The 26,893-nt window shown below is 40.7% G+C and overlaps 1 protein-coding gene across 6 annotated transcripts in view; it reads left to right on the forward strand.

Annotated features, from left to right (window-relative positions):
- MTUS1 (microtubule associated scaffold protein 1) overlaps window positions 1–26,893 on the forward strand; it is a 119,166-nt gene continuing 92,273 nt past the window's right edge. The window contains exon 1 of one of the 6 annotated variants that reach the window (XM_064418017.1): window positions 1–131. The gene's annotated coding sequence lies outside the window, so the exon portion shown is untranslated. Of the gene's footprint in view, window positions 132–332; window positions 488–692; window positions 749–947; window positions 1,037–26,893 lie in introns of those variants that run through there. The other 5 variants (XM_064418015.1, XM_064418012.1, XM_064418013.1 and 2 more) reach the window with 5 other exon arrangements.

The raw sequence follows: 26,893 nt of genomic DNA on the forward strand, positions 1-26,893 counted from the left end.
AAGATCATCAAGTCCAACTGTCAACCCAGCACTGCCATTGTAACCAGTAAACCCGATCACCAGGCACCGGATCCAGACGCCTCTTCAGCATCTCCAGGAGCGACGACTCCCCTGCCTCCCTGGCCATCGCAGTATGTTGCAGGAACTTCGCAGGAATAAACTTCTTTTCCACGCTCCCTCAGTCGGGTCGGCAGCAGTGGGCACGCGAGCGATGCCGCCGCCTCCCGCAGCAGCCCGGGGCGGCAGGGATGGCAGCCGGGCCCGGCGGGGGCAGGGCCCTGCCGCGGGAATGCGGCCCGGCCGGCCCCGGCGCTGCCCCGGGCGGGTGATTTAGCCCGGCTCTCCAGCACCGGGGCATCCCACGGCTTCTCGCCCCGCGCGCCGGCCGTGAAGCCACACGCGGTTTAGGAACTGAAACGAGACCAGGCAGGTTTTGTCGCCGTCGGTTGTGAGTTTGCACCAGCGCACTTTGCCCGGCTGGAGCAAGGTCACTGCTTCCCCGGCTCGGCCAGGGCCCACCATCCCCCGAGACCCGCGCCACCCCGGTCCCGCCGACAGCCCGCAGGAGGATCCGGCCGCTTCCCCGGTTGCCGCGGCCGGATCCTGCTCCATCCCGTGGGGTATTTTTAGCCGCTGACCCAGTTCCCCCGCTCGGCTACCTGCGCCTCTCTCACCGCCCGGCCGGGCCCCCCCGCCGACAAACGCACCGCCCAGGGCCGGCCCGGCCCCGCCGCCCGGCCAGCGCCAGGTGAGGGGGCAGCTGCGGGCAGGTGCGCCCGGGAAACGGCGGCGGCGCCTGGCACCGGACGGCCCGGAGAGGGCGCGGGGCTGCTGAAGGGGCGCAGCCCGGGGCGGGACAGCCGCGAACGGCAAGCCGGCGGCGCTGGCGAGGAGCGGGCGGGCTGGTGCGGGCGCGGCGCTGCCGGGGCCTCCGCGGGGGCGGAGGGGGGGGCGGTGCCGGCGGCGAGAGCGGCCGCGGCGCAGTTTTCTGCAGCGGCGCCGATCTACAAGTGAGGGGCAGTGTGTGCGTGCCGCCGTAAGTGCTGACTTACTGTCTTTTACAGAAGTGTGAATGCTCCCCTTTCTTCTCTTCCTTTTCCTTCTCTCCTCGCTCTCTCAGCGAGGGCGTCCCGGGGTGGCCGGGTAACGGGAGCGGAGCGCGGCTGCCCAGGGGAAGCGGGTCGCTGCCGCCGTTCCGTCCCGCTCCAGCCTACTTTCCTTCTGTGCTCTTTGGCAATTGCCGCCCGCCGCGTTCCGCGGCCCCGGTGAGGTGAGGCTGAGCCGCGGCCTCGGGGCGCAGCGCAGGTGCGGCTGCAGCGGGGCTCGCCCCGAGGGGCCGTGCCCCTGGGCTGAGGGGTCACAGCTTCGGCGGGCCCAGGTTGTGTGTTTGGAGTTTTCGATATTGAGAGATACAGAAATTGTATATTCCTGTCGCAGCTTTTTTTTTCTTTTTTCTTTTTTTTTTTCCTTCTAGCTAGATGAACACTGACACCGTGTTTGATATGTGTAAAATGTGCTACAGCTCGCTCTCGTGCACCCGGAGTGCTTTGGTCCTGCACTACAAGCACGAACACTCCTGAGATTTTGGAGGAGTATTTTTAATGCTCTCTCCTCTACTTGCTGCTATTTATACCATGCAAGGTTGGCAAGGAGAGGAGAGCTAGAGTTTGAAAAGGACATTGAGCTTTAACTTGATACCATTGTTCCAAGGCGAGAGAGTGCAGGTATTTAAAATAAAACAAAACAAAGAAATGCCCAGAAAACAACCCCGTGAAAACACCCTCCCTCTCTGTTTTTCTACTGCATGATCTAAAAGCAGAGAACTGAGCATCCCCTTCTGGTTAGGGTATGTAGGTGATGTTCTGCATGGGTTCTAAGCCTGTACTTTGGTTTTATTACTTGTTTGCTTTATGCTTGTGATGTGATGGACAGTCCCGCTGGTTAAACCCCACACTGGGGGATTATCTGAAAGATGAAGTCACATACTGGCAGATGTATGACTTTCACTTAGGTAAAAATCATTACTGGTCACTGCCTATGCATTGTAAGGTCTTAGAGTAGCTATAATGTAAAATATTGTTGACACTAAGTCTGACAAATTGGATGATACCTGTGCTGTTGAATATATATATTAATGGGTAATCAATTTCTTTCTTTTTCTGAATTAATTTGGTACACAGTTACACATCTCTCTAAAGTCATTATCATCGCTTATATTGCTAAGATTTTCAGAGTGCATGGTGATAACTAATATAGATCTCCCTCTCTGGATTGCTAAATAAGATTGGTATTAAAAATTGTTTATTCCTCGTGACATGCAGCGTGCTCTGGTGGAACTGCAGAGCAGCATTGTAGCGGCTGGCTCGCGTGACTGCGCACCAGCCACTGGGGTTAATTTAGTTCTCCTAGTGCTAATTATCGTGGGTGAGCAATGGATTGCATTTGAGCTCTGCTTTTATGGAGTAATTGTACGTGTGGTAACAAGGCTCTGCTAAAAATTCATATAGTCACTTTTAAAATATTGCAAAGCTTTGACTTCTGGCTGAGATCAGTCTGCTTTGGAACTGTAGCTGAAACAGTGATCATAATCTGGTAAATCTGATACTAAAACTTTACCTAATGTGAGTTTCCATTCAGACTAAGCATGATTCTTCTGTATGTAAAGATTCCATAAGTTGAAAATATTTGAACAAATGTTAAAGTTTTAGTGGCTAACCCCTTAATTTGGTTTTATGATATTTTTAAGCAGTTGTGATTCAGTAAATAGGAAGAGCCTTACTGCCGGATGCATAATTGTTCCTTATTCTCATGTGTTTTACTTACAGCTGAAATCAATATCTGAGAACCGACTGACTGCAGAAGTGCAGTGTCAAGGCCTTGAAAAAGTCAACATTTGACAGAGTAATGACACTAAATGCATTTAGAGCTTCTAAGTCTTGCATTTTGGGGTTTCAAACTTTTGTCTTCAACCACACATGTTAGAAGTGGGTTTCTTTTTTAGGCAGAGCCAAGAATCTTGTACAAAAATGTCAACTCTAAGGAGGCTTTTTTTTTTTTAATCTTCTAGGATTTACTATTGAGCTGAGATTTAACATGTTGGGTAGCTAATGGTCTCAACAATCTAGCAAAATAATTGCTAAGATTTCTAATAGGAACTGTGGAATACAGATTAGCCAGCTGGATAGTGTGGGACTGATTTTTTTAATCTACAGAAATAAAGATGCATTTATGTTTTTATACATATATATGTGCCATGTACATGTATAAATGTATATGTTTTGTATAAAGTGTGGCATATTACCTATTCATACAAGATGTGAAAGTGCACCACTGCTGTAGTTTGATTGTTTGATGATGAGATCAGATTATGTGATCAGAAGTGCCACGTGTGGTATGCATGATTCAACAGAAGCTGCTGAAGTGATTGCCTGCCCTAAGTCTCTATTTCTGTTCAAGTAATTTTGCTCTATTCATTCAGTTTCATGAAGTATCCTGATTTACTGTTTAATTTGGAAAATCAAGCATTTTTAGTTGCCTTTATCCCTTTAATTTAGAGGATTACCTGGTGAGTTCGTGAAATGCTCACTCTATGGAGTAGTTTGGAGTTAAAGCTGGAAAAGTTAATGCTCTTTATTCTGCTTTACTTGATTGCAAGAATTAGGGCTTCTTCAGTGTTTGTGCCATGGAACTGGCTGTTGTACAGTTTGCTCTATGCAAACATTAAAGTGAGAAAGATAACAGCCTACTTCTTTTTAAGGGAGTGCTTGCACTGTGGAGTTTTTTTCTTTTCCTGATTTACGTACGAAGATGTTTTTAGACTCAGTAGTTGCTCTGATGGAGGCATGGGAAGAACGTTTTTCTCCTTTCCTGTTTTCTCTGTTGTTGTGGAGATGATTTCACAGAGTATGCTATGCATAGGTATGCTTTATTATCTGACAAAAAAAGTCAGTGCTAGTTGATAATTTTGAGTCCTCCAAGTAAAACTATTCTATTAATTATGAGTCATAGTTTTCTACATGAGTGGGCTTTTTCAGTGCCAAAAAGTTATGTCAGTGGGAAATTTCCTTTTTCCCATCCTTAGCACCTATATTAACTTCAGTTTTATTTCATGGACTTCTTCCCTTGAATGAATTGCATTAATCCTTTTACATTAAGTTAACTCAGGCTGCTTTAGTTACTACTCTGTTTAGTTTTTGCGTCAAGAAAAACTGAAGCTGCTCTTAGTGGATGACTTTGATGTGATCTGTGAATTGCCCACTTGTATTGACTTCCCAGTGTCTGTTATCATTCCACTTTAGATGGTTCCCTTAATGTCTGTCATTTTGTTTGGCTTTGCCATAGAATTTATTTGGGCCTTTCCAACTTGGCTAAGTGTTGCCAGTGTGCTGTCAGCAATCTTCAAATACTTAAACATTTCACCATTTTTTTATTTTGCAATCTTAGATGACTATTTTTAAAAATTAAAACTAGCCTATTTTTGAATTTAATATAAATGTGGATTTAAATATTGCAATATAGTAATTATGCAGGGAAATGAAACTAGTGCAATCAAGGCACTGGGAGTTGAGATATTGTAACCTACAGTGGGTTTTGGTGAACTAGTTCTAGTGCAGACCCCTGTGAGTGTGCATACAGAGTTGTCTGTGTGCTCAGAGTAACAGTGGTCATCAGCTGTACGGCAGAATCCCTGAGGTGAGGTAAAACAGTTGGAATGTGTGTGGTGTAGCACTTCATTCTAGTGGCTAGTATTCCTAGTATGGCTAATATCTTTTACTCTGTATGCTCTGTAATGTGTCTAACAGGAAGAAATAGGACAAGCTTTCTTCCGGAGTCAGTTTCTCTGCTGTGTAGGCTCCATTCATGTCAATGAAGAAATGGACAAGCCTTCTTCAAGCAAAACAAGTGTATTGAAGGAGGAATTGGCATTACTGTAAAAAATATGGTTGTAGATACATTATATGGGGTTTTTTCCCCCTGGTCTCCTGTCAACTATGAGGTCCATGTAGTGTGTTCTGGGCTTAGTTCAGTTTGATAGCATTATCTGACACCAGTGAGGTCTGGATGGAGTGATCTGTGAAATGGTGCTCCTTTTGTCTTTCTGAGATCAGCTGTAAACGTATACGACTGGCCAAAAAAGAAGTTATTAACATCACTGGGCTCCTAAAAGAGTGTGACTGTACTACTCTTGGATGAGCGTGAGTAGTTGGTGCTAGAGTCTCTAACACGCAAGTGTTAGAGACTGCGTTTTGCCTCCATTTATCCCGTTGTAGCTGAGGCTGCTGCCTTGTCATGTCTCTAGCGCTGAATTGCAGCAGACTGAATAATCTTCACTGAAGAATTAAAAAAAAATAGGAGGATTTTGCTGCACCATCATTTCAGGAGGGTTTGGGAACTCAGGATCTGTATGCCATTGGGTAGTCTGAGGTCACTGTGGTAAAGACTATGAGCTGATGAATAAACTACCGTTAAACAAGAAAGACTATGAGTTGTCCATGAACTATGGTTTGTGTGCCCATTCTCACAATTAATGTGGATCTGCCTTTCTTATTTTACTTGGTGCTTTACCTGTATGCTTCTAGTGAGCCAAATATAATTACTCTTACCTGAGGATGCTAAAGGTAAGATCATTGGACTATTTCAAGACTATGGTGGGAGACCATTTTTAAATGGGAGATATAAATGGAAGATGCTGCTGTGCTGGCTTATGCACAGTGCGCATTCTGTTAATGCATAATCTACAAGAATCATCAGTTCTTGGACAGATCTGAGTTGCTTGCTCTTAAATCTGATTCAAATGTTTTAGTGGCAGAGAATTTTTTTTTTTTTTGCTATTATTATTAGAGGTATTTGAAATACCAATGATGTGACTTTAAAAGGGAAGTCAGGAAGTACTTTCATAATATTTTCCTCAGGTTTATATTTTTCTTTAAAAGGTGTTCTAATTTACAGAATTACAGTTTGCCTGGGAAGTACTTTTTTCCAACCTCCAAACAAGTAGGACTACAGCCTGTGCTAAATCAGGTCAGACATGGCAGGGTGCAGCTGAGTCTTGCAAATCTGTAGCTGGAGGTTCTGTAACCTGTTTTGGGTAATCTAGCAAATAACTTTGTGTAAGGAAAGAAATAACTTGAACTAGGATGGATGGTGAGCCATTTACAGGATTATAGGCAAGTGTTATAGAAGTTAGTTGGCAATTGTACCTGCTTTTGGTACTGAACTCTTTCAGATGAAACACTGAGACCTTCCAGGAAATTGATCTAAAGTGAACTGTTGATGGCCCTTGCTTCTGAAATGATGCTGATCAGATGATTAATTCCGTCCCTGAGCAGGACCAAGCCTTTGTTACAGCTCTGAGTTGCAAGAAGATTATAGTTTTGCCCTTTTCTGAATGCTGCCTCTTGCTGTAAGAAATTCTCATATGCTCCCCTGTGAGCCTGTCATTTCATCCAGTTGTATGAAGTTTTGATGTGTCAGATGTCCTTAGCATTGCTTTTAGTTTGAGGGGGGAAAAAATCTCCAAATTTTCTGGGTGAAGTTAGCATGAAATTTTACTATTTTTAGTGATAGATTGATAAATGGTGAATAATTGGAAGACTGCTTAGTAGATAGAAGTAATAGCTTGATGAAAATTATTCTGTAGAAAAGTGGCATATATACAGTGTGTAAAACTGGAAGTTTGGCTTTGCAAGCTTTATTTAAAAGTTTTGGATTTCTGGTAACCTGTGCTCTGCAGTGGTCAGAACAGCTTCCACTCTGGAGCAAAAGAAACAATACACAGCTGTTGTTACTTTTAAACTGGGTGTCCAGTTTTAGAGGCATATAAGGGGTTGTTTGATTGGAAATTGTTAAAATTGAATCTGTTTTTCACTCTGAGTTGCTTTTCACTCTCCTGCTTATTTTATTACTGTTGATGTCTTTAATTCTGTGTTATTTAATGTCACTTCTCTGTAGTGGCTGTATTTCGTATGGGTAGTTTGCTTGTGTCTGTCTTGGCCTTTAAGTTGCTCAATTAAAAAGATAGCTTATGGCAAAGTCATTCACCATGAATATTTGTAAATAAGCTGGGTAGGTGTTCATTTTGGGAGATACTGGTTGATACAGAAAACAAACATGCAGCATGCATCCCAATATTAGGATTATTTGTATCAATATTAATTCATTGTTTAACTTACAAAGTAGCATAAAACTTTAATAGTGTCAGGATGCTGTCCTCTTGAATCTTTGTGATGTTCTTTTGGGAAAAAAACCCTGAAGAATAACTTGAAATTTGGTTTGAAAGGCTTTTAACACTCCACTCTGACACAGGCAGTGCTTTTTGGACTGTCATGTGATCTGCAGTGATGTCACTCTGGAGACGACATAGTGTCATAGTGATGACACTATGGAGATTAAACTCTTCTGGTATTCTGTTGATGGAGTTTTACCTTTTGCAAAGCATGAACTTCCCTAACATCTTCATTACCTGGCTTTATTTAAACATTTTTTTAAACCTTCTGCAGATTTGAATTGGTTTTGTTCATACTTAAATTGTGCTCTTTGAGGTCAGCAAACTTAAATGTCACAGTTTTCAAAAAACACAGTCCCATCAATAAATCAGTGTATAACTTTCCCAGAAACTGGAGAACTAAATGTAATAAAAAGCAAACTGTTGCGCCTTGATTTGCTGCCCACATTTGTCTGAAAGCTTACGTTGGTTGGTGAAGGACCTGACAATTAAACATGTTAAAGCTTAAATAAACCCAAAACCCACTTGATTGAAAGGATGGGTTGTTTGAAGAACTAATTCTTGCAGCAAGGTGTATGCAGTATTGGAGTTGTCGCTTTGTGGAATGTAAAAATTAACTTCTATTAGTGATCATCTATCTTAATTCCTGGGAGTATACATTGTGCTCAACATTTTGTACTGAAAGAGTGGCTTGTTTAGCTCCTCTCTGAAATTAGCACTGAAACTGTCTTCTCATACTGTTTTTCAGCACAGACATCTAGCCTGACTCATTAGAAAATTTTCTGTGGAGATTGGACAACTGTACTTAGGGTGCTGAAGAAAGCCTCCTCTGTTGTCTTTGATGCCAAGTACAGGTTCAACATGTAAGGCTCAATGCAGTTTACTGAAGGTGATCCTGTCCTGCTTTTTTGTTATTTTGGTTTGAGGTTTTTTCTGTAAAAGCGTTGGTTGAAACTAGATGGTGCTTTGTCCATCATTGCATGTGGACTTTGTGATTTCCTCTAAGAGGATTGACATCTTTTAGTTTTGCAAATGTGCTGGTGTTCAAACCATTACTGAATTATTGTATGTCTCCTTTTGACTCATCACTTCTTTCTGGTTATTCGTTTGAGGAGGAAAAAAAAGAAGAAATGCTTGTATTGAACTGTTCCTTTCCACCTTTTGGACATTAATCTTTCAGTTCTGCCATGTACGTGATTATTTCTGACTCCTGGCTGAAGCTCTAATGGTCATGTGGCTTCTTTGTTGATGCTGTCTAAGCATGTGAAGCACTGATGCTGCCTCCGCTGTGTCTATGTTGAGTTGCAGGACAGCTCACCTTTCATGCTGCTGGTTGATGGCTGTGTGATACAGACCATTTCTGGATGTACGGGCCTAGCAGTTCTTGGCAGTGTAAACAGTCTCTGTCTCTTGCAGTGCACTGTCATCTGATGTGTGCACTGGTTATTGCTGTTCTCCCATCAGTCGTCGAGGTTCTTAAACCATTACTCTGTGGCTGACTGCTATCTAATCTTGGGAAGCCTATTGATTGCTGTTCTACTGTTGCAATCTTACCTAATTGCATGGCTTGTCTGCCAGTTTCACCTCTGCAAGACGCCCTTGGTGCTGACTTGACCATTTTATTACACAGTAGATATCTAGAAAGTATCTACAAAAATTTGCAGAAATTTGGTGTTTCTTTATGTTAGTAATATCTGAACAACTCTGTGTTTCAGGTGTGCTCTCTACCAGATACTTTTAAGTGGGCAGCCTGTATGTTGCTGTATCATCTCAGTAATACTTCAGGTGTAAGTTTGCAGGAGCTGAAGTCTTACTGCAGGCTTCCACCAAAGAGAATGTTATTTTGTATGCTTTATTTGCTCCTCATTTAGTGTTACAAGCCAAACTTATGGAACTTTATTCTTACTCCTTTATCTTTCAAGAAGTGTGGAAGGAACATCAACTGTTTTTATTGTCTGAAATTTCATCCCTTTCAGGTCTCTGTTAGCAGCAGCTGCCATCAGCAGCCCTAAGGTGCTGGAATAAAATCTGTTGGTATGATTCGTAGTTCATATATGTTATAACATGTGACTTGATTTAATGAATTTGTTGCCAGAATTGTCTGAGAATTATTTTTGTATCACATAGTAGATTACTTACTTACCGTGTACTTTTTTTGATGCTTCTTTTGATTTTGTACAAGTAATTTTATTTGTTGCTGAGTTTTAGGTAATGAAAGTTTTTGTATGTACAGGTGGATTGCTGGAGTTGTTCATTTGCGAGCTTTCCCTAAATGAAAGGAATTCCTTGGATATTTTGCTCTGTTTGCATCCTTACTTGTGTCTCAGTATTGAAGCGTCTCAGAACTACGGATGTTCTCTGTAGTGCATCTGTGTTTCCTCTGCTTTGTTTCATTGTCATAAACAATTCATAGGGCCTGTTGAGGAATTGTTATAGTTGAGTGTTATGAAACTGAACTGTCTGGGTGTTGTCTCCTGACACATTATTATAATCAGCCAGAACCTTGATGCCAGGAGATAATGAAGGCTGTTCTGCAGTCTGCATAGGTTGGTGGCCTTGGGCAGCTGGATGCCTTTAGGTGTTTGCACTCTCAGTATCTGCCTGGAGGGACGGCAGAGGCTTGCCAAGCAGCTGGGAAGGTCACCTACTTTCGTGTGCTTGAATCCATAGTAACAGAATGAATGTTCTTGCTCTGCTCTCATGTAATGAACAGGTTCTGTTTTGGAGCTGTGCAGACCACTGCTTCACCTAAGGATTCCTTGTGCTCTGTAGATCCTTGATACTGTAATAGCAGGTAATACAAACCTTGTGAGCTTGGCAGTTTTCTCAGGAGATTGGACATGCTTTTGGACATCCACTTCATTATGTATACTGCTTGTGGTAAAAGCTTGCTTCCACTTTATTGCACAAGCACACAGATCAAGATATCTGAGAAGTTTCTGTATGTGGTTAAGACTCATCTTTACCTTTCTTTCCTTGCCCTGAGCTTGTTTTGGTTTGTGTGCCATAGATTTTGTGTAATAAAGTGTACTACTGCTCAGCAAGTGGCCTCCAAAGTCAAATACCATAAAGCCAGTCTTCTGTGGTATAGATTTCTCATAAGTTTCATAATAGTTTTATTGGATATAATTTATTGATGCTTCTCTGTTTTAATCAAGCTTCATCTCAACACTGAAGAAGTTAGTTTAAATCTGACTCCAAATTTCAGCCAGCTTGAGCTGGTAGTTCATTTAATATCTTAATTGCAAGGTGATAATTGAATAGGAGTTGTCTTCAGTTTCCTGCATGCAGAGGCTGTATCATTAGACCTTCTGAAGTCTTGCTAAAAGCTGCCTCTACTGAAAGATGTATTGCAGCTTTAGCTATTACTTCAACAAGAAAAGTATTGAGCATGGTTTTTTTTGTTGTTGTTGTTGTATTGGACCAGTAACTTCCCTGCTTGCCCAGATGACTGTTGGCAAGTGCCTCAGGCGCGAGGTGGTGGTGCATGCTGTGTTAGTTGGGGTCTCTGGATGTTTTTCAGCATTTGGCTTTTTCCCCCTGTCTCAGCCTAGTGACAATCAGGACTGTAATTCTTCCCCTTGGTGCCCAGCTATCTTTATTGCAGTAAGCTGAACTGCTGGCCTCACACAGGTCACAGCACTGTTGTGCTGGTGTGTTAGCCTCACTCTACAACAACGTGTAGTCACAAACACACATTTGTAAAAAACGCACTTTTTAGACAAAATAAGCACTGTGGAGCCTTGAAAGGAACGACTGTAATGTACTCAAAACTGAGAAGAATGAAGGTAAGAAACTGCAGTGGTTAAAGCAGCTCTCCCAGCAGAACATTTGACACTTCAGTGGTGTAGCTTGGCATGTGGGCATGCCTCCAGCCTTTACTCTCCTAGGGGTTACCCTGTTGGTAAGGTGTCACCTAAATATAGTAAGCCTGTGTGGTGCGGGTGTTTTTTTCCCCTGCAATGGGCTATTTACAGTGTGAAATAAGCAGGAGAGCTTTGTGTTCTACAAGGTCACTCCATCACAGGCTTTCAGATGTTTCCAGTTGTTTTGCTTTCTTATTGAAGGCCATGTAGAAACTGTGTGGCAAACCTTGAGATCAATATTTCTGTTCTCTAATCTGGAATAGGGTGCATATCACTGATAGAAGATGTCTGGTTCTGTAGAGATCATTCCATAATATCTACGTAAGTTATATTTAGTGCATGTTTTTATCTGATTGGTGTCAGAATAAAGCTGCTGTTACAAACTGCTTACTTATTTATAAACACAGAGAATGCAAGCTTCCCATAGAGGGGCAGTCTAGAATTTTGTTCTTAAAAAAATGTGGGGGAAGAGGTTTCTAGGAAAAAAAAAATCAGTTGCAGTGTGTTCTTGATGACTGGTTGGGTGGTGGTTTTGTGTTGCCCACCAATGGCTTCATATAAAAGTATGCTTGTGGTTGTCAAATGTGAATACAGTTAATACAGAATTAAATTTCTCAATCTCCAGGTCTAATCGTGGTCTGCAGGTAGCAGAAGGTGGCTTACAACAAAATTGCAAAGTGGTGGACTGGCTCCTTCCCTGAACTTCCTGCAATGAGGGTCTCACCCCCTGCCCCCCAGCCACACCTGCCCCCCCCAGAAAAAACAAAAAAAACAAAAAAAACCAAAAACACCAAAACAAAAAAAAACCCACCAAAAAAACCCCACAACAAACCAACAGACATCTAAACCAAAAAACATTTTAAAATGCAGTATTCATGTCCATCCCATCTCTATTTACTTATGAGTGAACACTTGGAACAGTTTACAGACAGGTTCTTCAATCTCATAACTGTTAGTAGTCTTTCAGTGTATAAGTTTTGTTTTCTGCTTTTGTTGTAGAGAAGTCTTAGATGGCAAATTCATCTTACTTTGTGCCTCAAAGTAACATTGAATAACCGGATACCCATACAACATAAAACTATTAAAAGTAACCGTAGCAACCCTGTATTTTTTCATTCAGCAAAAGAGTAGCATTTTTAAACACAGAAGATGAATCTGTAGTGTTGGAAAGGGAAAATGTCAAATTTCAGACAGTGCATCTGTCCACTTTTGCGAAGAAGTCTATCATTGAAGCAATTATGAGTGCTGTAATATGTTTTCCAGGCTCTTCAGCTCTTCCAGAAATTACTTTCAGAAAGAGGCAGAATGGCCTTTGTACTCAATGATACTGCCTAGAGAAAAATTTAATCTCTCTGGCCAACGGCTGCCTTTCTGCAAACCAGTGACTTTGAGGTTAATGTTTAAATATTTAAATGTATTTGGCATGTTGCCATTTAAGTGGAACAGAATGTGCTTAACCTGAAACTCAAACAGTTCCCTGGGTAGCCAAAGAAATAAATGAATTACTCAATAGTGCAGTGATCTGGTAAATTGAATTATTGTAGTTTAACCCTAATCCTGAACAGGGTTATCCCAAAGGAGGAATATCTGTCTTTTTTTTTTTTTTCTGTTTAGTTGAGGGCAATTTTTACAGATGTTATCAGAACTTTTTACAGACATTCTTAGGCTAAGTGGTGGCACTCACCTATGGATCAAAGTCCAGTATAAACAAGTTCTGGTGTAGGGTACTGATCTGCATGAAGTAATTTTAAACTTGTTGAAAACTGGGTAACTTGCTAAATTCGGATGACTTTATTTTTAGTTCTCTTTCTTTGGGTTGGAACATAAGGGTTAAACAAAGGTTTGATGCCTGTAAAGCTTAGTTTGGGAGTCTTGATACTTACAACTTGAAATGGAAGAATTTAAAGAAGAAAGGCAAGAGCAAGTGCACCTGGCATTCTTCACATCTCCAGTGCTCTCTACCTTAATCCAGAGGGCTGGGTTACAGTGCCTGGAAGAGAGGTGGGAGCTTTGGCCTTGAGACTGCGTCTCTAATCCAGTCAGATTCTGACCTTAAATTTACCAAGAACTTTGCTAAAAGCATCCCACTCAGGGGAGCGTTTCCTGCCTCTCGTGCCAAATGATGCAAACCCAGGTTTTCTGCCAACTATTGCAAGGATTTTCTCATTTTCTTCACATTCTGCACTGGTGACTGCATGCTGTCTGTAGTGGAGAGAATGAAGCAGTGTTCAAGGCATGCTAAAGTAAGCTGGGCTGGACAGGGGAGACAATTTTCTTTCCTCATCATGCTTTCTTATATAAATCTCATGTTCAAGTTAAACAAGTATGTGAATTTTTCATGTATAGATGTGAAACCTCACGTTTCCGAGCTCTTAATCAAAATAATTAGAAATCCCATAACTCCAAGCCTATGAAAGAAGTATTTGAGTTTGCAACAACTTCCCAGACAAACTAGTATTTTGCTTAACTCAGATTGTGTGGTATTTATACTACAGCACAGAAGTGAAATTGTCTAGGCCAATGTTAGGTATTTGTTTGAGCTCATGTTTACATCCTAGAGAAAGGAATGATACTGCAAGTGTCCAGCACAGAATTCATACATCACATACTATGATGTGATTTATGTGAACTAAAAGGGGGTCCCCTCATAAATGGTTAGGAAATCTGCACAGTACCAAAAGCATCCTCCACATGAGTGCTGCAACTCTAAAACTGGTTATTAACTACTTACTCTTCTATATCATCTATGTCAGTAGTTGGATACAATTTTATCACAGTTTAATGTATTTGGTGATTTCCTTATAAATGAAAAATAAATTTATACTTAACTGTTTCATGGGCCATTTCAGGAAGGGAGGACAGACAGACTGCTTTTCATAGACCAGCCTCTTCCTGCTGGTGGTTCAGAGGTAAAGGGAAGATCAAGACAAAGAAAAGTTTACTTTTGAATAGATGGGTATAAAAAGGACAATCTGTTTTTCATTCAAGAAACAACACATTAAATACCTCAGCTAGAAAACTTGCAGTAGGAGCTTTTAATATGAAATTTTCAAATCTTACTTCTGAAGAAAAATGCTCTTTTTTACCCCTTGCTTGTTAAATGAGATGAAGGAGAACAATATGTTCAAACTGTCAGCTTAACTCTTAAAAGATTACAGTGATTTGTGCCTGGTGCTGCCATGTATAGTCAGCTTGCTCCTGCAGCACTCTTTAGCATCCTTAGTATAGGAAAACTTTTCATTAGGGAAAAGAATCTAGCAGTCAAAAGTGGTAGGCAAGAAATTAGAAAAACCTGTTCAGGAAAGCATGCAGGCTGCAGATTTAATCTGTTTACAAAATATGAATGAAAGGGTCAAAGAGAAGATAAATTTGGATCTGTTCTGAAGGGGAGAGGAGAAGGAGGGCAGATGGTTGGTGATCACTTTTTTTACAGGGAGATATTTGCACTGTATTTAAATAGAGTGAAAGTATGTTAATCTCCCTGAGAGAGACTGTTATGGGCAAAAACGGGTGTAATGAAGTAGAAGCATCAGTCCAGAGCTCAGTATTGAGTAACCTTAAAGAGCAGCTTTTAAGAAATCCTTAAAGTCATAACCAAGCCATAACACATTCAACTAGGAACCAAGGAAAGTCAGGTAATGATGAGATGAGGCAGGCTTGGCACAGTAGGGGAGGAAGGGGCTGTGTGTGCAAGCTTCCTCTGGTGTTGCTTTTATTTTGGGGATGGTGTTAGCATGTGGCTGTTAGATGGCTGTGGTTAACATACCCTGCCTTGTCCTTTGTGCCAGCTGAGCAGCAGCCGGATTCACCACCCAGTGATTCTGAATGCAGAATGCTTTTGGTGCTGAGGGTGAGGTTCTTCAGCCTTAGTATCCTCCTAGTCAATAGCTATATACTGATTGCTTTCGTTCCTTCTGTTTTCTGCATCTTTGTGTGTTGCTTTTGTTTTTCTTTGAGAGATCACAGAACCATGGAGTGGTTGGAAATTTTATCCAGTTTTAGACCCCCTGGCATGAGCAGGAATATGTTCAATTAGATCAGGTTGCTCAAAGCCTCACCTCAACCTGGCAGTAAACACTTCCAGGGGTGAGGCATCCACAACATCTCTGTTCAACCTGTGCATCACCACCCTCACAGTAAATAATTTCTTCCCAATGTCTAATCTAAACCTACTGTCTTTCAGTTTGTAACTGTTCCCCCTTGGCCTGTTACTACATGCTCTTGTAAATAGTTTCCATATTTCTGGTAGGCTCCCTTCAGGTAGTGGAAGGCTGCAATTAAGTCACCCTGAAGTTTCTTTTCCAGGCTGAATAATCCCAGTTCTCTCAGCCTTGATGATTACAACCTGGTGACAGCTGTTCCTATTCTGTAGGTGGTCAACTCTCTATTTTTCTATAAAATTTCTGACATCGTGTTTTTCTGATGGTATGTGCAATGAACTGGTAGTCAGTATTTGAGGCTGTGAGGGGGGATCTGAATGACAAACTAGTGCCGAAGTCTTGGCCCTTCCAGTATCGTATTCTTCCACTGGTAACTCTATCGAGCTGTATTATGCTGTGTGTTACATGGAGTTTGAAGCCTATTGCCATCCACTTAAGTTTTGCAAGGCAGAGAGAAACTTGGATTTGCCAAAGTAGTTTGACACCTTGAAGAACTTTGCTAAAAAGCTCATTGGTATAGAGAGCTTGTCATCCAAGAACATGGGATAGCTGAAAGAGTTGTTTCCTCTTCAAAGAGCAATCATTTTATTCATTTAGCCTCTATTGCTAAAAGAATGTCTTAGTAATGTAATAGTTATCACCTGTTCTCTAAAGGCAAAAGAGTGAGTTGATGCTCTGTGCCTTCTTCCATAATGATGCATTACCAATTCTCACTTACAACTGCATCATTTCTTATAATATTTCTGTATCACCAACTGGATGCCCACTGTCCACTGGATACCTTAGATTCATAACTTTGTTTCTGAAATATTGGAGGTTGTTGCTTTAAAAAAGAGGTGTTTAATTTTGTGATCTCTTACGAGATTGCAATTGGCTTCATTCCTTATAGCTTGAAAACTCAGACATTGAACAGAATAATTTAAATGAATGCAAGAAAGTTCTCACTGAAAAAGAGAAATTACTCTGAAATATTTAACTCTTCAACTGTTAATCTGTGTACCCAAACATAGTGGTTTGTCTGTGTTTAAAAGTGTCAGTGAGCACATACCACTCAAATGGCATAATTTAAATTATGAATATGTTACAGTGAAGTTTAATATAACTATGGTAATTCCACATTTCAATTTACTTTGTTAAAATGTACTTGTTTGTATTTTCCTCAGGCCACTTTTAATGGCCTGAGGAAAGAAATATTTTCAGAGGGTGAAAGTAATTTTAACACTGTTTCACATAACTAATGTATTCTATTTTTTTTTTCTCTTCCCACTTTTCCTGCAATCTTGAATTAATTTAGAAGCCTAGAGTAATAGGTTTAGCAGCAAGTTATACACTTCCAGATTAATTCTATGATGTGGTTAAATTAATTTAGTAAAGGAAAGTCTTCAGTTTTTTGGAAGCACCATTTTCACCTTTACTTGCATGTAGCAGACAGGAGTTAAGAGACTGCAGTTTATGTCCCTTAAAAACGGTGAGAGAGAGCTGTTAGTTCCATGAGGCAAAATGTATAATTGTTTGACATGTTGCAATATGGCTTTTCAAAACAACTGTTCTTTTCTCAGGCTGCCTGAAGGTAGGCTAAGATTACGTTTATCCAAGCTGCTCTGCAGACATTTCAGTATAAAATTCTCTTCCAGGGAACTGTATGTTGTAATTTGTCATGCACAGGAGAAGGGCAGTGACAGTGGGGGAAACACCTGCTTGTGTGTGTGTGTGTTTTTCTGTGACCTGGAGCACAGGCTCAATGTTTTACCATGGCCCCACCTGTATGCTTTCAGCACCCAGCACCTTGTGGAGCCTTGTGCAGACAGCACTAATTGCGCTCGGCTGCAGCAACTCCTGGGCACAGCAATTGCTCTGAAGTAACTTTGTAGCTGGACTGTATTTGAGTTGTGGTAGCCCACAGCTTTACAAAAACAGTAGTTTGTGGTGTTAAAGTCTTCTGAGTTCTTCAGTCGCAAAAAAAGTGAGCTGAGTAAATCCATCTGCCTCTTACTTCAGATCTGCCCAGGCAAAGGTGTGCTTATTTTGTTAGCTACAGGTTTTGTCCCTCAGTGTGAACATGATCCAAGAAAAGACAGAAAAGACCTGTGAACAAATAGCATTTGTCAAACTTGTGAAGTCCTTCTCAAACTTGCTGAATGTGTTGGTAGCATGCAGGGAGTTTTTGATGCAGTGCTGGCAGAGTGTCTAAGGAAAATTCCTCAGCCTGAGTCTTTTATTGCTGCGTGGCTGAACTGATCTTTGAAACTTGGAATCTTGTGAGAGGACTCTCTCTAATCTGGCTTCTATGGTTTTGTTTTAGTTCTTCTTCCCTTACTCCTACTGATTTCTTGTACTCTGCTGTATGCCACTGCAGAGAGCTTTTGATGACTAATCTAACTGAGCCTCAACTTGTCTCTTCTGAAAGGCTTGTGCTTTGACTAAGTAAGTAGTTCGTGGGGTATGTTTCTTTCTACTGTGCCCTAGTGTAAGTTGCTGTTATACACCACATAACTTCCCAGGTTTATTGCTTTAAGTTGTCTGTTCCATAAACATAGAAACATGCGACACTTGCAGTTTGCTCTTTACTGCTTAGAGGTTGAAAAGATTATTGGCATTTTCTCAGGCTGTTTGCTTAAAAGTGGTTCAAAGTAAACCTTTTTCTTATAAAAATTACATAGAAGATGGTAGTACTTGTGAGTGAGGTTTGGTGGCTTGTACTGAATGATAAACATGTACTATCATTGATTTCATGTGCCCTGTGTTTTAAATTTTACAGCTAAACCAGAAGTGTTAGTGGCTTCTGTAGTTAAGGCTAAAGACATAACCAGGCTGACAGACAAATGCCAAAAAACCCCTTTCATGTAGTTTCAGTATGTTGCTGACACACTATTTCCTGGAAGGCTGGTTGATGTGTTGGCAAAACTAGTATAATATGCCGTTTTCTATTAGAAGTTTAGAAAGGACTGTCAAGTTCCAGTTCTTCAAATGGACAGTTGGGAATGATAACGGGCCTCTACTTGGTGGGCCTTTTTTTGCTATTCTCAGTATTTGAAGTGGTCTTTAATCATTGATCTTTGCATGCTAAGGTATTGCTTTTCTATGTCTCATCTTTTCTGATCCTGCTATCTTTAGCTAAGCTAAAATACTGAAACAGGATCTGCCAGTATTTGGTTACAAAATTAAATGGAAATATCAATCAAACCTTTACAGGTGATAAAGGAAGAAGTGTAATTTGTTTCTCTTTATGGAAGGCGGGATTACCTAAAACTAGAATGGGAAAAAAAGAGGAAATTACTATTGCAAAATGTATTCAAGCCAACACAGTTACTGACTTGAATGTATTATTGAATTATAATAAATATTCTGTAGGCAGGACTAACTTGACCTATGAACAAGCACAATCCTGTGCTCAAGCACAGAGTTCCACACCAGGGGCAAGCAAATCAGTGACTGTGTAAAAATTCATAATTTGAGTGATAGTGGGCTGGCTGCCTCTTGCTGCCTCAGTCTTTTGGTGGTGCAGAGATTTTTCAAACAAGCAACTAGCCATGGCTTCGCATTAACTTGTAGCTTAACTGTGATTGTTTCAGTAAGAAAGGTAAAATACCCCAAACTCTGCAGGATGAAATGCTGGATGCAGCAGTCTGCATATGGGTCTCCGTTAGATGAAAGTAGTAATTATTTCTAAATGAATCCTGGAAGTAGCTTCTGAAGGATTGTACTGAAGTGACAGTATCTTAAATATACATTTCTCTTTTATAGGTTATTTAACAGTCTTTTAAGAATAGTATCCTTTTTCAGTGTTCTAAATTCCAATCCTGAAATAGTAGAGGAGGAATTAGTTTTGTACCTGCATTTCTATACCTCACCTCTTCACCTATGGCTTTCTGTTGTCATCAAGTAGGAGTGGTAGCAATGTTTTTTTCCAAAAAGCTTAAGATTTTTTTTTTTAATAAAATGTCTTTATCTTATTGATGCTGAAAGGTGAATAGTGCATGCAAAAGAGTGTGTGCATGTGAGGAATAGTGTCCTAAACACTTAAGCACTCAAAGTGGAAGCTGGTGCTTGGTATGAAGGTGTCCTTCACAACCAGGCAGCTTTTGCCTGTAACATAGTGAGCTAACATCTCCAGCCAAAAGGTCTGGAAAAGTGCATTAAGTTGAATCTCCTTAAATGTTTAACAAAACCGCTCTGGACTCTGACCTGTACCCTATTCTCTGTGTAAGCACAGGTATGTTTTTCAAACTGAGAAAGGGAAACCATTGTCACGGTTCACTAACATACAGCTTTTCATTTCTCTCCAAAACTGATAATTTCCTCAGCAGATGGAGTGAAGGGGAGTGCAGGCTGTGGAGACAGTAGTGGGGTCCATGAACTTTGTTTCCCTTACTATGATCTGAGGGATCTGAGGTTATTGCACAGTACCAATTGCTGGCCGGAATTGTATGATTCTTGTACATCTTGTCCTGTTCCTGGTCACTCTGCTGTAGATGAGGCTTTCTGTGACAACTCATTCATGTGCTTGTAAAGCAGATGTGCCCGCCTGTCTTGTAAGTGAAGCCTCTTGACTTCCAGCTTTCAACTTGACTCTGATTTACCCATGAGGTTTTAGTTAGTGAAAGCAGGTGATTTGTATTTGTGTAAGTATAGTGGCTGAATTTATTCTGTGGAAGAAATACACTGTTGCCATTAAAGCACGTAACCAATACATGAAAGTACCTTCTGTCAGAAGCACCTAGTGACTGGTGTTTCTCTGTATATATTCTTTCTAAATACGTGTGCCTGTACTGGCATCTTGTTTCTTTCTGCGTATGGTACGTTGTTAGGCAAAATGTGTTCTTGTAACTCTGACTCACCTCTAACTCCTCCCCCCACCAAGTCAGTCAGAAAACCAGCTTTGCCATTCTTGTCTGAGTGGAGACTTTTATTCAGACACCCTTTTCCAAAAGGGGCCTTTACTTTTCTTCCTACTTGGACTAGAACTTTTGGGTTTTTTCCCAAAAGTTGTGAAACTTGTTGGGATTTATTCTGATTATGGGGAAGATGCAGCAGCCTACAGTCAGGAGAGTCTGGTATTGGGGTGTCCCATTGTCCTGATGATACTCTTTGCAATTGTTACTCTTCAAGTGAGAGTGCAGTTGTGTTTGCTGCCACTGCATCTGCTTGGTTGCTAAATATGCCTCAGTGGTTCCGCTTGTGTTGGAGAAGCTGTCAGCTTTCCTGGACCTCAGCTGGCTCTGTGCATCTTGGCAAAGAGGTGGGATGTCATGCCAGGGCTGTCAGACTCGTGTAGTTCATGTAATACGAGAGACATGAAATTTGGTAGCCTCAATTTGAAAGAAGCCTGGTGGTGAGACCACAGGAATGTTCTCTAAGTTGATACTTGGTTTTTCCTTCCATAGTTAACGTTTTGAGCATAGTGACCTTCTAGGTACATGCAAGATCGATCTGCCCAGGCCATGGGGTGAGTCTATGCAAATGCCAGCTTCTGCTCATGGTTCTGGTGCTGTAATTTCAGTTAGCAGAGCCTGACTTTGTTATTACATAGTTTGGTTCAGAACAGAATCAATTCACCTGTGGTTCGTTTGGAATCCAAATTATTTGCTGATCTAACTGTTAATTTACATATATATTTGATGTTGAAAACTTAACAGGGATGTTAGTAAATATATTTTGTGTTGTTGAAAGAGTGAACATGGTATACTTAAATTCTAGAATTGTATTTTGTCCTTGTACACTATAAACAAGTTGCTTTTTATATCAAAGAGTAAGGTAGAGATAGGCATCTGATTCATCAAGTTATCCTAACTGCAAGCTCCAGTGTATTATGCACTGAATCCGTGGTTGTGATAAGACTTGTGATTGCTTTGTCAAATAGCTTTTAAAATGTACTTTTCCATTGTGTGGTCATATAAGGAAACATACAGGTACTGACATACAAATAAACTGGAATACTGAGTTTTATTTCATTTTATTTCTGCATGTGGAATCTAATGCTGAGCAAGCTTTTTGAAGTAAGCACAGTGTAAGAGTGGCATTTCTTGTTTTCTGTCCATTCTATGCAAAATAACTGAACCATGTTGTAGGATGAAGATGTAAAAAGTGGCTGCTAAGCCTGAGCACAGAACTGAACAGGAGAAAGAACTGATGGTAGCAGTATTCTTGTGTTTGTAAAGATTACTCTGCTTAAACCAAAACGTGCTCTCTGGCTTGTTGGTATGTGAATGCCAGTTTATTCTCTATGTATAAGGGTCTTTGCTCTTTCAGTGGAGTCTGTGGGAATCCCTCAAGTATATTGGATATAAAAAGTGTTCTCATAGAGTTTCCAGCCTCTCTGCTATAACATGTGATTGGCCTTGGATTTAGTTTGTATTATCACCTGCTATGTGAAATTGTAGTTTCTTTATTGTGCATGCAGGAAATGCAGGTTTGAATACCTAAATAATTTTTAGGAATGAAAGTAGCTTGTCCACAGCACTTAAAATTGTTAGTAGCTAACTTTTAATTTGAAATGTGTATGAGAATGTCAAATTTGGGTTTTCAATTAATCTTGTTATGTAAACTTGGAATTCAAGGACATGATGGGGAGAAACACACACCATTTTTGGTGTGACTACTAAGAGAGAGGTGGGTGGTAAACTGGTAGGACTTAAAACTTTCAGAAACTGGAAGTTTAAGCAGGCAGTTGTTCTTGCTTCTGCCTTGGATGGGGAGAGGAAGATTTTGTGAACCAGTTCAGAAGACTTTACTACAAGTTACTACTTTGAAAACAGTTGCATTTGCTAACTTTCATGCTGGCCATTCTCTGTTATTGCAATGATTTGTGAAGAAAAGAGTCAAAGGACTCAGTCTGTCAATTTCTGCCATGGAAGGCTTGATTGGCAGAATGTGATTTTGAGACCAATATGTATGCCTCAGTAGAGGTTGTTTACCTCTCATGGGATCATTTAAGAGTACACATTTTTCTCCCTTTTCATTTAAAAAAAAAAAAATCTTATTTTTCTTAAAAACCCTTGTCAGTGGTCAGAAATTAAGGACTCAGTGCACCAGTCAGGCTGTCATGTGCAAGGTCAGAAGAGCAGGACTAACTTGAGCACTTAGTACTTGCCCACAGATTGAACCATGGCCTCCTGCGTGGTAATTGTTCCAGTTCCTGGGTGCTGTCCTTCTTTCTGACTTCTGACATACCTCGTTTTGATTAGGAACTTCCTTGTGGCTGGAAGAAATTCAGCCCAAGGAACTTTATTGTCACCATCCTCTTCCTAGAACTATTTTGCAGACTACTGTTCCTTGTTACTTCTTTCAGCAAACTTCTGAACACTGAAGTCTAACCACCAAATATTGCTTTGCAATCCTGAAGGCTTTCTGTAGCTGGACTTTTCAGAGGATGGAAGCAAGTGGTTTCCAGTTGCCAATTCTTTCCACCCCTAGTTCTTGTGAGGCAATTTCCTCTGAAGAAAGTTCCCAGTGCAACATAAATGGCTTGTAGTTGACGTTTGTCAGCAGTATACTACCCAAATGGCTTCTGAAAACACCTCTGGTATGTTTAATTTGGCACAGAGAGAGCAGAACCCCAGTGGTGGATTTGAAGGAAAAACATCAAGGTAGAAACAGCCTCTTCTTCTAGGAATATCCTGCAACACCTGATGGAGGAAGAAAGCACTCTTAAATAGTCTCTAAACTTAGAGAAACATAAATAAGAGATCCAGTGGATCTTGTGGATTCTCCTGGATGTTCTGCTCAGTTTAACTATTTTTTTCCTCAATTTTTTGGCAGTTAGGGCTATGCATTTTCCACCAGGATAAGCTTAATGACTTTTCCCCCTATTTATTTTCTAAGATTACTCAGCACTGGGTGTGTTTCGTGGTTTGGGCTTTTTTATTTTCTTGGGGTTTTTTCCCCCCACTACGCCTACATCGGCAGCTCTTTTGTATTTAGCCTGCTCCAGCATTCTGGGATTTCATTTACCAGAGTTGTATCAACAAGCTGTGCATGCAGAGTCCTGATTGAACAGCACATGAGGATCCTTGTTTGTGCCCTGTGAATTGGTGGATTTCTAGATGAAAATTTAGAAACTGCAACATTGTTGAACTTGCTGCTGGTAGAGGAAGTAATTCCGTCATGCAAACTTAAATAAACTGAGATTGTTTTCAAAAGGAAGTCGGTTACCCTTCACAGGACAGTATTTGGTTGTGCAAGGTTAATTAACTTTTACTAGATACCTGAGCATCAGTTTTTGGTTTATTTTTTTCCAACAGTTTTTCTTCCTCATTCCCTAACACCCCCCCCGCCCCATGCAATGTGCAGCCCAAATACATGGCTGTGTGTGAGAATTGTTTTCTTGCTTCTTTAAGCTGAAATGCAGAGTTCCTTATCTGTGTTCCAAACTTAATGTCAGCTGTATGAAGTTACTCAAGTATGCTTCCTGTTAGCTCTGTGGAGGAGCTTTCCACCTGCACTGCAGGGTGGTGAAATACTTGCCTTATCAGTGTTTCTGACTTGCCTTTGATATGGATGGTAGTTCCTTAGATTTCTGTACTGTTAAGTGACTGTTTGACCCAGAAGCTGCCATTTGGTGCTGGGACTTAGCGGAACTAAATAACGAAGACCTTGTGATCCACATAAATCCAAGAAGTAATATTCTGTCTCAGTTAATGATGGATATGTATTATGTCCTTGGATGAACAGCCTGCATAGCACGGCTTGTGCACAGTGATGCTTTAAACCCTGGTGTTCTCTACAGTTTTGAGCCAGGGAAGCTTTGAATTTTGAGTGTAAGACTATAAAGATATCATTTAAATAGAATCTTTGCCTGTCCCTGTGCAGAATCTATAGAACGTGCAGTAATTTTTTTCCTCCTAAGACATTTTTTATATAGTAGTATTGAGAAGCTCCTTTATCTGTGTTCTTCCAGGTATTTACTGCTGCAGATTTGCATGTGTTAAATGTGTTTAAGCCCAATAAATGATATTGTGTAGGCTGCTGCTAAGAAGACTAAATATTTGATGGTAGAATGACTGCTTGAAAGTGTACCAGATCAGAGTGATGACTTCTAAATCATCGTGCTGCTGTCACTGCCTGTATGCAGTTTCACTCCATCAGGCTTCTACAGCCAGTGAAGTGAAAGCCAAAAAGGTTAAATGTGGGGTGAGCAAGTCCTAAAGACTGCAGAGGACCAATCCATGTATATGAGTGGATTGCCTGACTGAGGCTACTATATGGCACAACTTAATGTGTGATCAGTCCTTGCAAAAAAAAAAAAAGCTGACTCTGAAAAAACCAGCCAGAGCAAGAGAGAGGCAGTTTTTGCATGTTAATCATGAGACTCAATTAGGTTGTCAGTTATTCAAGGGTTACGAACTAATTTATTGTAAAATCAGAGGGTTGCCTTTTCACTTGTTAGGACAAAGACGGTGCCAGAATGTGCAATGTCGTCTAGCTGTGCATATCTCTCTTCTAATGGAAGTCTGTACAGAAGATGAAATTCACTGGGGAACATCAAGTATGAAAGTGGCACTGCATGTGTAACACTTCTGTCACTGCCTGTGGCATTTATTTTAGTCAGTTTTGAGTTGAAATCAATGCTAATGTTCCCATATAACATATCACTGTAGGTTCAGCATATCTGCAATGATGTGATGATGTATATACACTTTACTCTTGTGGGAAGTTAGCAAGTCAGCTATTAGTTTAATGGGGAGAACTTTCTGAGGAGTTTACATTTGCAGTTATAACATCCAGCTCGCTGAAGGAAGTTTTGGAAGAGGCTTGACTATACTGTAAAACAATATGTAGTCTATAACAAGCACCATTTGGATTTTATGCTTGACTTCAAGCAAATTGATTAAAGAAAAAATATCTAAAAACTAATTTTTACCACTTGAATTTTAAGGAAGAAATTTATAATTCTTTGCTAGACTACAGCATTCTTGTGGGATCTCAGATGGACTGACAGGATGATTTCTGTACAGCTCTGCTGTTGCCCTGCAGATGCACTCCTTTTCTGGGAGTGCTGCTGCTGAGGGCTCAAATGGAGCCCTATCCCAGGAGCCAAGGGGAAATTGCAGGGCATAACCAGCAAGCCTGCATGTCTGGATCTCTCTCAGGGGGTCCCTTGGGTAACCTTGCCCTGGCAGCCTTTCAAGCAACATGTGCCCAGCTTGCCCTTCTCTCCAGTCCTTCACTCTCAAGGTCGTGGTGGAATTTCAGCCCTTGTGCGAGCAGCCTGTCGTCAGCTGTGTCAAGCAGCATGGGGAGCTCACGCTTTCCAGAGGGCATCAGCCTCCAACCCAATAGCATTGCATAAATCAAGCTTTTTTTTTTTTTTTTTTTTTTTAACCAGCTGTGGAAAACTGCCACAGCATATTTCTTGCCATTTGTCTGTTGCAGAGGTACAGTGCTGTATGTAGCTTCTCAGAGCTTTGGATTTGGGGACTTCTGTCTCCTGGGTTCAAAGAGAAACAACCAAAAAATGTAGAAGGTGTAAAAGTGTTGTTTCCTTTGTAGAAAAAATAACAAGGTTTTATTTCGAAAACCAAATGTGTTTTGTTTTGTTTTTTTTTTTTTTGCCTGAGACTACAACATTTGAAATGATGGTTGTGAAGCTACGTCAGGGAAGGTATAGGTTAGATATTAGGAAAAAATTTTTCCCTGAAAGAATAATAAAGCACTGGAATTGTCTTCCCAGGGAGGTGGTGGAATCACCATCTCTGGATGTGTTTTAAAAAAGACTGGACATGGCACTTGGTGCTATAGTCTAGTTGAGATGTTAGGGCATAGGTTGGACTTGATGATCTTAGAGGTCTCTTCCAACCTCATTATTCTGTGATTCTGTGAATTGCATCTTTGCTCCAGATCTCAGTTGTGCAACGCTGCAGGTGAAATACTGGCATAACTGTTAGGATTTAAACTGCTATCCAGCAATACTTACTGAAAATCTTTAACAACCTTTAGGACTTCTAATCATTGGGTCAGTGCTGCTTCCTATTTGGCTGCCAGAATATTATTTCCTGTAACCAGTTTATTGCAGTTTTGTAAGATTTTTTTTCCACTGTGTAGAATCAATAGCCTAAGTAATTTTTAAGTTTAAAAGCACTGTTCTTTAATTGTCAAATTCACCATCTTCAGAATTAAATTCTGCTGTGATGATGTTGCTGTGCAAAAGTGCAGTCCTAACTCAGTGGTAGAACTTGATGTGTCAGTGGAAACTGTTTTTGGCTGGCAGTAGTCTTTACTGAATAAATGACCATTTCTGCACAGCAAAAAACTTTTGAGTCTGCAAAAACTGCAAGCTGGTTAAATTTCTGACTTGGTTAATATGAGAAGTCCTAAGAATATTGATTAATTCTTCAATTTCTACTGCAAAGCAATATCATGGAGAAGGTGCTGCACTTTCAGTCATTAGTTACCATTTTGGTCTGCTTTTTCATAGAAATTAATGAAGTTATAGATTTATTGCACAGAATATTCCATTGGAACTAAGTAATACTGCTGTACTTAGAGTGTCTTCACTACAGGTTGAGAGTATTCCAACTGCTCTGTAAACTAGTTCATATCGTATGTCTGTGTTAAATATAGCCAAATGCTGAAAGGCTTCTCAGTTGTAGGTGAAGATCTGAAGGACATGAGATGCATGACAGCAGATGAATCTTTCTCTGTCT

Source organism: Passer domesticus, chromosome 4 (assembly GCF_036417665.1).
Source record: "Passer domesticus isolate bPasDom1 chromosome 4, bPasDom1.hap1, whole genome shotgun sequence".
Taxonomy (NCBI): Eukaryota; Metazoa; Chordata; class Aves; order Passeriformes; family Passeridae; genus Passer; species Passer domesticus.